The sequence below is a fragment of the Triticum aestivum genome, chromosome 6A (assembly GCF_018294505.1).
Source record: "Triticum aestivum cultivar Chinese Spring chromosome 6A, IWGSC CS RefSeq v2.1, whole genome shotgun sequence".
In the NCBI taxonomy this organism is placed as follows: domain Eukaryota; kingdom Viridiplantae; phylum Streptophyta; class Magnoliopsida; order Poales; family Poaceae; genus Triticum; species Triticum aestivum.
Window position 1 is genome coordinate 233,960,230 of NC_057809.1, and position 12,473 is coordinate 233,972,702.

Consider the following 12,473-nt stretch of genomic DNA (forward strand, 5'->3'; position numbering starts at 1 on the left):
CAGCTCCCATCAGGATGTCGGTGCATCGGGCGGCTTTGCTGGACTTTTTTTACCATTGTCGAGGATGTCTTGAAGAACCGGGATACCGAGTCTGATCGGAATGTCTCGGGAGGAGGTCTATTCCTTCGTTGACCATGAGAGCTTGTCATGGGCTAAGTTGGGACACCCCTGCAGAGATTTGAACTTTCGAAAGCCGTGCCCGCGGTTATGGGCAGATGGGAATTTGTTAACGTCCGGTTGTAGAAAACCTAAAGTTGACCTTAATTAAAATGAATCAACAGCGTGTGTTACCGTGATGGTCTCTTTCCAGCGGAGTCCGGGAAGTGAACACGGTGTTGGAGTTATGCTTGACATAGGTTGTTCTAGGATCACTTCTTGATCATAGTTTCTTGACCGTGCATTGCCTTCTCTTCTCGCTCTCATTTGCGTATGTTAGCCACCATATATGCTAGTCGCTTGCTGCAGCTCCACCTCATACCTTTTACCTTACCCATAAGCTTAAATAGTCTTGATCACGAGGGTGCGAGATTGCTGAGTCCCCGTGACTCACAGATACTTCCAAAACCAGCTTGCAGGTGCCGTTGAACCGTCCAGAAGACGCAACCAAGCTCAAGGAGGAGCTCGATGAAGATCGTGTTCGTTATGTTGTTTCCGTTTCCAGTTGATCAGTAGTGGAGCCCGGTTGGGGTTGATCGGGGACCTTTGTCGCATTTGGGGTTCTTCTTTTATTTTGGTTCCGTAGTCGGACCTTGTTTGTATCTGGATGATGTAATGCTTTATTCTTGTAATTGTGTGAAGTGGCGATTGTAAGCCAACTATGTACCTTTTCCCCTATTGTATTACATGGGTTGTTTGCGAAGATTACCTCACTTGCGACATTCCTTTCAATGCGGTTATGCCTCTAAGTCGTGCTTCGACATGTGGGAGATATAGCCGCATCGAGGGTGTTACAAGTTGGTAATCAGAGCCTTCCCCGACCTTAGGAGCCCCACTGATTGATCGTTATTAGCGGCCGAGTTGTGTCTAGAAAAATGTTTTGAGTCATTTAGGAATTATATAACGGAGAGTTGAGGAATTCTTTTTACTTCCCAGTCCCTCCATCGCTCTGGTAAGGCATCCTGACGTAGAGTTTTGACTCTTCTCTTCTCAAATTTCACTAAAAAAAATTTAGGATCACGCGGGTATCTTGGAATCGTTCCGATGATATTATGACGATAACATTGTCTTGGTGCGTCCTGTCAGGGGTTTTGTGGAAGTGTCCCAGGGAGTTGAGCTCTGAGGAGTTGTCGTCATAATTTCATCGTTGCAATTCTGGAATACCTGAGTTTAGTACGCCGACATCGAAAATCTCTTTTATGCAGTTTGTTGGTGAGATAACCTCGACGCCACCCAGTACTGGGGCGGGAGTTCAGGAGTATTGCCATAACTCGTATAACGGATGCTTTTCGAAGGTTGAGGTAGATGATTTCTGAAGGTTTCTTGATTATGTGTTGAAGGATGGATACAGCTGGATGTAGGATTTGCTAGTTTGGGTGAGATATTATGCTTCCCCTGTATCCCCAACACCTGATTGCATAACCGGAAAGGTTCGGGAGTTTCATAGGTGGGAATTCAAGTAGCTCATAGGATATCTTTTCGATAGATGTATGATATGAAATTGGGGTTCGACGTCTAGTGGTCCTCCTATTCACGGTTGGTTTTACAGTGGTCTCGTTGTGTCTTAAAGAGTCCTTGGTTATGCCGACTCGGGGACGCTTCGTATGTCATGTGCACTGCCTTGTACATGATGGTGCTGTACGATCGAGCCCGTGTAGGCCCCACCATGAAAACTTCGGACGAAATCTCTATCATATGTTTGTTCTGGCTTATTCTGCAAGCCAATCCTTTGTTTTGTTTTGAGTTGTGGTATAAGAGTTGCTTCGAAGCCAAATGTTGATTCCATACCTTTTCCAAGTGGTGTTCTCATATTCCGATGTGAATACTAATCCTCCTTGATAATCGAGATTGTTATGCCAATCTTGTTCAACCGGTGTGCTTCTCTTCAAATGGATCCGATCACTTCAACATTCGCAAGGTTCAATCTCAGCTTTCTCAACGGTGTTTGTTTCATCCGTCTCCAAGTTGCCTTTGTTTTTCCCACCCTCCCTCCCTTTGTTTTTCTCCAAGGATTCAGATCTCAATCAAGTATCCGTCTTATTGGTTATGAAGTCTCTCCATTCCTTTCTGTCAATGTTCTTATCCGGTGATTCACATGAAGATACTAACGGAGCCTGAAGTTCTTCATTCTTCATTCTTTTCTTCTCCTGTGAATCCAATTCAAGCTTTCGGTGTGTCATATTATTTTCCTTATTTCAAATGCCTTCTCATGCCGGTGCACCTCATTGTCATTCCCCGTTTTCTATTCAATTGCTCTGGAGTGCTCAAGATATCTCGAGGTTGTTATCTTATTCAAGTCTTTTAATTCAACCGGTGCAATCTCTCTCTTGAAATCGTTCTACGGTGTTTATTTTGAGTGGGCCCTAACCCACAGGTCTTTTCCCAGGATCTTACCTGACTCTTCTAATTCTCCCAGAGATATCCGTACAATTCTTTTCGAAGTTTGACGTAAGAATGAATTATCATCAGTCAAATGCCATCTCCTAGATCTTTCACAATTCTTTTCATCGTTGGCTCAACGTCTTCGTTTTGATTCTTCTGGAGTGTCTAAATAATTCTTGGTGATGTTTCCCATCGTCATTCTCAGATTTTGGAAGACCGAAGAAGAGTTTCTCTTTAATCTTGCTCCATTCTCTTCAAGACTCGTGATTCTAGCTTGTTGCCATCCTCTCATAATTGTTTTGATTGTCAGAATTCTTTTCACCCACCCGGAGCATTTCATGAGTTGTTTTCCATTCATTTCCTCCGAAGGACATCTTTTCAAATATTATTCGTTCTAGCTTTCAACTCTTGTTCTCCAAATCATATCGGTGCATCATTCATGTATTCTTTTATCAGCTCGTGATCTCTTCGTTCACATGTATATAAATTCTCTCAAGCATCTTCGTTCATTTGCTAAATTCTTCCCGGTGTTCCTTTATCTTTTCTTCGTTCATTTTAATTCTTACGGTGGTTCATTCAAGATTTCTCTTCCTTCGTTTATCATATCAATTCATTCGTTGTTTCAACCCTACCGGTGGTTCGTTGAAGACCTTCTCAAGTTGGCGCTATATCTATCTTAATCCTTTCTACAAGAATAAGTAGTGTGCCAAATCCGTTGATTGTCATCAATTTAATTGGCGAAGGTTAAGCATAATGTAATTCTTATTCTTGTTTCATCCAAATGATTATTTCCCTATTCCGGAGGTTCATCAAGGTTCTTGATCTCTATTGTTCATCTTATCTTTTCTTCCCGGAGTTCCAACCTCTTTCAATTATATTACAACGGAGATTCATCTAAATCATTGCAAGGATTCACCTTGTGTTTTCAATTTCTCTTTCTTTTTATTCTTTTGTTACCAGAGTTTCTTCTTGGAGGCTATACATGATGGTTCATCAAGGACTTATTTCCTTCTTGAAGCGTTCATCAAGATTCTTTTCTAAGGAGCTTAAGTTTCTTCATCTTGCATCCGGAGTGCAATTCTTCCAACCATGTCATTGGAGCTGGTATTATGTCATTCTTGATAATTTGAGTTCATGTTTCATGATTTACATGTTATTAAGAATGAGGTATTTTAAATCCATCAACCTCTTGTTTGGAGTTACTTTGGGTTATTTTTTCACCTAAAGTTTTCCCTAGGGATTGTTGTTATCCATGGTGCTTATAAAGGACCCAAGTTTTTCTTCATCCTTTCCGGTGCGATATAATTTCTCGTCATTTTGCTCATATCCATCCAATTCTTTTCCCGTGAGTGGCAGGTTGTCACCTCATAATTTGAGATGTACTCCATAAGACCATAACAAACTTATTCTTTTCGTTGTTGGTTTTCAACAACTCCATTCTAGCATTTGTTGTAATCGTGCTCTCTCAAGATATTGTTTCCCTTCGTTTCGGAGGCAGTGTTTTGTAATGTCATCAAGTATCTTCTCATCTTACCATGTTCTTATTCAATTTCTTTCTTTTCAACCGGAGTGCTGCCCGAATTTGGTCTTCCTTGATTCCCTTCTTTAACCGGAGTGTTTTCAATATATATCTTGCCCTTCAACCTCAAGGTTTTCGCAATGTTCTTTGTCCCTCTTTTCTAACGGAGTGTTTTCGACCTTGTTCACCTTCGTTGTATTCTTTTCTCGAATTTGTGTAACCTTTTCAAGGTTCTTTGGTTTCACTCGTTTGTCAAAGAAGCAACTTAGTTTTACCTCTTCTCTTCCTCTTCTTTGTCCCTCTAGTGCCATTCTAGATCTCGGGACGAGATCCTCTCGTAGTGGTGGAGTGTTGTAACGCCCCGGGATCGATGTGCCAGGTGTCATCCAGTTATTCGCTGTTGTTGCCTTGTCTTTGCTTGCGTGTCATGCATTGCATATCATGTCATCATGTGCACTGCATCATCATGTTTTAAAACTTGCATGTGTCCCGGCCTCCTTGTTCTCTCCGTTGTCCGTTCTGAGCCCAGACACACTTGCACGCGCCCGCGGCATGTCCAAATAGCATTTTATAAGTGGCCGGACAAATGTTCTCGAAATGGGTTGAAAGTTTGCGTGCGGTCTTATATTAGTGTAGATAGACCGCCTGTCAAGTTTCATCGCATTCAGAGTTCGTTTGATAGCCCAACCGTTAAACTATAGCGACTATATAGTCGGTCTAACGTCGGACGTTTTCGGTCTCCGGAAACAGTTGCCGGGCTGCACTCCTCTCCTCTCATCTCAGCCCAACCTCTTTTCGCAACGCACTTGCAGCCCACTTAAATCCCCCCTCCGTTGCGGACCGTCAGATCGCGATCGGAGGCTTCGAAACGCTCCTAAAGCCCCCAAACCCCCCAAAACCCTAGCCCCTTCCTATTTAAGCAACCCCCTTGCCATTTTGGGCGTCCCTAGCCCCTAAACATACCCAAACCCTCCTACCACCTCTCAGCCGGCAGCCACCTACCCCCTCCTCAATTTCAGCGCCGGTCTATCCCGCCGCCGCCACTTGGCGCACCCTTGTCGCTGCAGTGCCGCCGCAAGCCGTCTCCAGCCAACCCGCTCATGCCACCTCACCTCCTAGCCGCCACCCGCAGCCATCCCTAGCGCGCCACCTGTCCCCTGCCTGAACCCCGCCGCCGCGGCCCGCCCGGGCCCGGGGTCAGCCCGCCGAGCCCATCTGGAGCCACCGTGAGCCTGCTTCGCCTCCCCGTGGCTACCGAAGCGCACCCGCACCAGCGCATTGCGCTCGCCGGCCTCCTCCCGCCGGAGTCGCCGCTGGCGACCCTCTCCGCTCGGGTGCTCTGCATCGCCACCAGGTTGACCTCACCCTGACTCTGTCTCCTCCGTCTCTATTTCTCTCCCTGCTCCCTAATCTCCCTCCTCTCTCTGCCTCGAACAGCAGCGCTGCCGCCGCCATGGATGAACGCGAGCCGAGCTCGCGTCGCCGGATCTTCACCACCGCGGCCGGAAACGGACGGATCCCGTCCGGATCCGCACCTCAGGGGCCTCCTCTGCTCCTCCCCGACGTCAAGCCTTGCGCCGCCTTGCCCAACCTCGCCGGCGGCCGGGTATAGCTGCGCCTCATCCCTAGCTTCGGGCAGGGAGGCGCTTGATGGTGCCCGTTGATCCAGCCGGCCCACGTCCGTCCAGCGCCAAGGCCGGCCCAACACCAAGATGTCAAGGCCCGGTTCCCTAAAGCCCAACATGAGGAAGCCCACCTCCTATTTGCTCCTTTGCAGCCTAGTTCGGGCCAGATTCGGCCCAGTTCCTGTTTTTTTTCAGATCTGCGTTTTAGCCATTTATCCTGAGACTGCAGTTTTATAGAAAAGACCCTCGTGTCCATGCATATAATAACACACAATTCGTGCATCGGTTTAAAATGATTTATATATGAAACTTGCTCAGAATTTTGTCTAGTTTAATAATATGTCACTTTCATCCATGTTTAAAATGTCTAAAATGATGTTTTTTCTAAATTTGCTCCTATGCCATGCTAAAATGATTTAATTCATAACTATTCAACCGTAGCTCCGAATTAAATAATCTGTATATGTAAATGGGGTAGAATTTTGCCTAGTTTAACATGGTGGCCTTACTTTGCATGTTTAACAACTCTAAAATTATGTTTAGGGTAGAACAGTACCAAATCTAATTTATGCACATGAGGAGTTTCCGGATTTGATGTTCGTTGCTTCCGGCCTCATTTAACTTTGACTAGATAGGTAGTTTTACTTTGCTTCACCCTCTTGCCATGTTTAACAACATTTAATATTGTTGGGTACATAGACGATATAGAACTAAATAACTTGTCGTGGTGTTTCGCCAATATGCAACTTGTTGCATATTGAGCTCCACTTAATTTGTAGGATTGCTTGTGCACTTTTCCATGCTATGCCCTCTTTAAACCGGACATGCATCATTCTTGTTTGCGCATCATGCCATGGTAATGTGTTGGTTGTTTACTATGTTGTTTTCTCTTTTCCGGTGTTGTTTCTTCGGGTTGGTTCCGATAACGTCGCGTTTGTGAGGAATCATTCGTCTACGTCCGTTTGTCTTCTTCATGGACTCGTTCTTCTTCCTTGCGGGATTTCAGGCAAGATGACCATACCCTTGAAATCACTTCTATCTTGGCTTGCTAGTTGCTCGCTCTTTTGCTATGCCTATGCTACGATACCTACCACTTGCTTATCATGCCTCCCATATTGTTGAACCAAGCCTCTAACACACCTTGTCCTAGCAAACCGTTGTTTGGCTATGTTCCCGCTTTGCTCAGCCCCTCTTATAGCGTTGTTAGTTGCAGGTGAAGATTGAAGTTTGTTCCATGTTGGAACATGGAGATGTTGTTCCTTGTTGGAACATGTTTACTTGTTGGGATATCACATATATCTTATTTAATTAATGCATCTATATACTTGGTAAAGGATGGAAGGCTCGGCCTTATGCCTGGTGTTTTGTTCCACTCTTGCCGCCCTAGTTTCCGTCATATCGGTCTTATGTTCCCGGATTCTGCGTTCCTCACGCGGTTGGGTCATAATGGGAACCCCTTGACAGTTCGCTTTGAATAAAACTCCTCCAGCAAGGCCCAACCTTGGTTTTCCCATTCGCCACCTAGCCTCTTTTTCCCTTGGGTTAGGCCAGCCCAAGGGTCATCTTATTTTAACCCCCCCCCCCCCGGGCCAGTGCTTGTCTAAGTGTTGGTCCGAAGTGAGTAGACTGCGGGGCCACCTCGGGGAAACTTGAGGGCTGGTTTTACTTGTAGGATGTCTCATCCGGTGTTGCCCTGAGAACGAGATATGTGCAGCTCCCATCAGGATGTCGATGCATCGGGCGGCTTTGCTGGACTTGTTTTACCATTGTCGAGGATGTCTTGAAGAACCGGGATACCGAGTCCGATCGGAATGTCCCGGGAGGAGGTCTATTCCTTCATTGACCGTGAGAGCTTGTCATGGGCTAAGTTAGGACACCCCTGCAGGGATTTGAACTTTCGAAAGTCGTGCCCGCGGTTATGGGCATATGGGAATTTGTTAACGTCCGGTTGTAGAAAACCTGAAGTTGACCTTAATTAAAATGAATCAACAGCGTGTGTTACCGTGATGGTCTCTTTCCGGCGGAGTCCGGGAAGTGAACACGGTGTTGGAGTTATGCTTGACGTAGGTTGTTCTAGGATCACTTCTTGATCATAGTTTCTTGACCGTGCATTGCCTTCTCTTCTCGCTCTCATTTGTGTATGTTAGCCACCATATATGCTAGTCGCTTGCTGCAGCTCCACCTCATACCTTTTACCTTACCCATAAGCTTAAATAGTCTTGATCGCGAGGGTGCGAGATTGCTAAGTCCCCGTGACTCACAGATACTTCCAAAACCAGCTTGCAGGTGCCATTGAACCGTGCAGAAGACGCAACCAAGCTCAAGGAGGAGCTCGATGAAGATCGTGTTCGTTATGTTGTTTCTGTTTCCAGTTGATCAGTAGTGGAGCCCAGTTGGGGTTGATCGGGGACCATTGTCGCATTTGGGGTTCTTCTTTTATTTTGGTTCCGTAGTCGTACCTTGTTTGTATCTGGATGATGTAATGCTTTATTCTTGTAATTGTGTGAAGTGGCGATTGTAAGCCAACTATGTATCTTTTCCCCTATTGTATTACATGGGTTGTTTGCGAAGATTACCTCACTTGCGACATTGCTTTCCATGCGGTTATGCCTCTAAGTCGTGCTTTGACACGTGGGAGATATAGCCGCATCGAGGGCATTACAAAGAATTCATAAAAATCACCTATTCACCCCCCTCTAGTTGATATAACGCACTTTCAACTCGTATCAGAGCAAGGTACTCCCTTGCTCTGTGTGATTTTGGTTTAACCGCCTGGAGTTTTAGTTATGTCGACCGCAGGTATGATCAAGATTTCTGCGGGGTATCCTACCATCGATGGGACGGACTACCCCTACTAGAAGAATAAGATGCGCATGCATCTTGAGGCAATTGATAACGACCTCTGGTACGTCATGGAGAATTGTGTTCCCTCTGTCACTCCCACCATCAACGCTGCTAATGTGAAGAGATTCAAGCAACTTGACTCTCAAGTGAACAATATCATATGTGGCCATCTTAGCAAAGGGTGGTATGGCAGAGTGAGTGCTTTGGAGACACCTAAGCTTATCTGGGACAGACTGTCCAAGGTCAATGAGGGAGTCTCAACACAGCGTGACTCTCGAGTTAACGTTGTTTGAAATCTCTTTAACTGCTTCAAAAGACTCGACAATGAAAATGTTCAACAAACCTTCGATCACCTCACTGACGTCCCAAATGAGCTTCAAGCACTTGGTGCCACTAATATCACTGACCATGAGGTGGTGAAGAAATTGCTAAGATCACTTGATTCCTCATTTGATACCTTGGCATTGATGATACAAGAATGTGGAGACTATAAGTCACTTGATCCTGCTGATATCCTCGAGAGACTAAACACTCATGAGTTCCAGCTTGCTGAGAAGAGAGATCTCTATGGACCAAGCTATGGTAGATCACGAGCTCTAAAGGCCAAGGTAGTGTCTGAATCTGAAGGTGAAGATTCTGGCAGCAGCCTTGGTGACCCTGAAGAACTGAGCCAAGAGCTAGCAATGCTCGTGAGGAAGTTTCAAAAGTTCTCAAGACGTGTTTGCTTTGGTAAATCATGAAGAAGTGGTGACTTGAGATCAGATTCCTCATCCCATGATTACAATAAGAGACTTTGTCACAAATGCAAAAACCCCGACACTACATTCAAGATTGTCCTCAGTGGAAAAAGGAATCATAGAAGAAGAAGTACAAGGATTACAGTTCTAATGATTCAAAGAAGAAGAAGAAGAAATCTTCAAAGTCGTCGTCATCAAAATCTTCAAGGTCCTCATCTCACAAGAAGAGCAGCTCCAAGAAGGCTCGGGCATTCATTGTCAAGGAAATGGACTCTGAGGCTGAATCTGAAGAAAATGAGGAAGAGGAGGAATCTGAGGAGTCAGACTCTGGTGTGGCGAGCCTAGCCCTCGCTACTGCGTTTGTTAGCAAGTCCATCTTCAACTCTGAAGAAAAGGACCTCCCCAACACTACTTATGACGGCGATGAGGACTACGCTCCCACCTATTGCTTCGTGGCAAAAGGCTCAAAGGTACTCAAATATCCCTCCTCTGAATCTAGTGAGGATGAATCTGATGAAAACCTCAAACCTAGCTATTCTAAACTTGCTAAGATTGCTGTGAAACTGCAAAAGGCTCTTGAAAAGGTTCAAAACACACTAGATAAAAGCGATGATATATTGGGCAAGGAAATGGATCGCACTAAAATTTTGATTGAAAATCTTCAGAGACTTCAATCCAAGTTTGAAAATCTTCAAGGTCATCATAACACTCTCCTATCTGATCATGAGAAGCTTTCTTATGAATTTCTTCAAAGAAAGGATGATCTTGAGCAGTTAAGAGTGAGTTATGAAGATATTCAGAAGGAACGTGATTCATTACTTGCTCAACAGATCAGTGCTACTCAGGATGAATTTATTCCTTCATGTTTGAAGTGCATTGAACATGAAACTGCTAATACTTCACCTGAATTCTCAAATGCTTCCATTGTTGCAAATTCTTCAAGTGTGTCTTCTATCACTAATTCCTCATCTGAGGACATTGCTAGTATCACTGATGATGCATGGATGAAGGAATTGTATATGACAGGCACGTACAAAAGCCTCAAAGGGCATCAGGCTCTTTGCGACGTGCTTAAAAAGCAGAACCTCAACAGGAACCCTAGGAAATAGGGTATTGCCTTTGAGAGGAAACTTAATGCGGATGGGACCTACTGGAAACTTGAGCAGTATCCCAAAACATCATGGGTTGCTGCTTAGGGACCTTCAGTGGATCCATCTACTTTATCTGGATTTACATGTGAATCTTCATATTCTTCTGATAAGTCATTTGACTCCAATTATAAACTGTTCAAAAATCAGAATGGTGAAGTATTTGCTAGATATGTTGGCATTAACTGCAGGAACGACTCTTCTATGAAGAAAATCTGGGTTCCCAAAAGGTGCCTTGAAAATCTTCAGGTGAATGTCATCATGACACCACCTGTGAAGAATAGGAACCCCGGATCAAATTCTTCATATGGACCAAATTCTTCATATGGATCCAAGTCCTCATATGGACCAAACTCCTCACATGGATCAAATTCCTCAAAAGGATCAAAGTCCTCATATGAGCATCATCGTGCTAACCCGTCTATTTCGTAGGGAAGATCTGAGGATTATGGATATGTGCATTATTCTTCAAATCATTATGTTCATAAGTCCTCAAAGAATTTCGCTGCTTACTCCTATGCTTACCCTAACCCCTCTTATGTGAAACGAAGTGGATTGGCATCTACGCCACCTTTCTCTTATGGAGCTCACAGAATGATGAACTCTTTGCCACCCCTTTAGATGTGGGTGGTGAAGAAAAAGAAATAACCTATTATGTAGGGTTAGGTCTCCAGACGAACTTAATCATCTGAAGAATTTGCTGGAGACCTGAATTTGCTTGAAAGGACGCAAGCTAATCATGAAGAAATGATTTTTCATTTCTCACGTCCTCATACTGCTTTATCTGTTCTATTGCTTGATGAAATTGATACCATATTCTTCACTGCTGAAGTATATGAGTTCGTAAGTTGCACTAATTCATCTGCAGGATGATCAACCCAAAGCCACTGAGTGGGTCCTCGATAGTGGATGTACAAATCACATGACTGGTGACATGAGCTTATTGATGGACTCTGCTTTATCTCCATCACATCTGAAGCATATCACCTACGCTGACAAAAGGCAAAAGCAAGGTATTGGGTCTAGGTAAGGTTGCAATCTCAAAGGATCGACACATGGACAAAGTCATGCTTGTCGAGTCCTTAGGGTTCAACCTCAGGTCTGTCTCAATGCTTTGTGATTTTGATATGGTTGTTGTATTTGGCAAGTATCATTGTGTTGTGATCATGGAAGCTGAAAATTACAAAGTCTTCAAAGGCTTTAGGAGAGGAGATTTATATATTGTTGACTTCTCTACAGTACCACAACCTGCTACATGTCTAGTTGCAAAAGCTTCAGAAGGCTGGCTATGGCATTGACGACTTGCTCATGCTGGCATGAGGAATCTGCACACGCTCGCGAAGAAGAAGCATGTCATTAGCATCGAGGGTGTCAAATTCCTCAAGGACCACTTGTGTGGAGCCTGTGAAGCTGGAAAGATGACCAAGGCTAAGCATTCAGCGAAGACTATCATGACTACTACTCGACCATTTGAATTACTAATGCTGCATCTTTATATGGCTTTGTCATTGTTGATGATTATTCCTAATATACATGGGTGCATATCATCACTTACAAAACTGAAGTACAGGAAGTCTTCAAACGATTTTCCTCGAGGGCTTCAACCAACTTTGGTGTGAAAATCAAGCACATTAGAAGTGATAATGGAACTGAGTTCAAGAACACTGGTCTTGATGAGTATCTTAATGAACTTGGTATTACTCATGAGTTATCTTCTCCTGATACTCCTCAGCAAAATGGCGTCGTGGAGCGCAAGAACAGGACTCTTGTTGAGATGGCCCGCACTATGCTTGATGAGTACAAGACGCCTCCTCGCTTTTGGACTGAGGCAATTGATACCGTGTGCCACATCATCAACAGGGTATATCTTCACAAATTCTTCAAGAAGGTTGCATATGAACTCCTCACCGACAAGAAACCCAATGTGAGTTATTTCAAAGTCTTCTGTGTAAAATGTCGGGTTAGAGATCCTCATCACAATTCTAAATTTTCACCGAAAGCACATGAAGGTTTTATGCTCGGTTATGGTAAGGACTCGCACACCTACAGAGTCTTCAACACC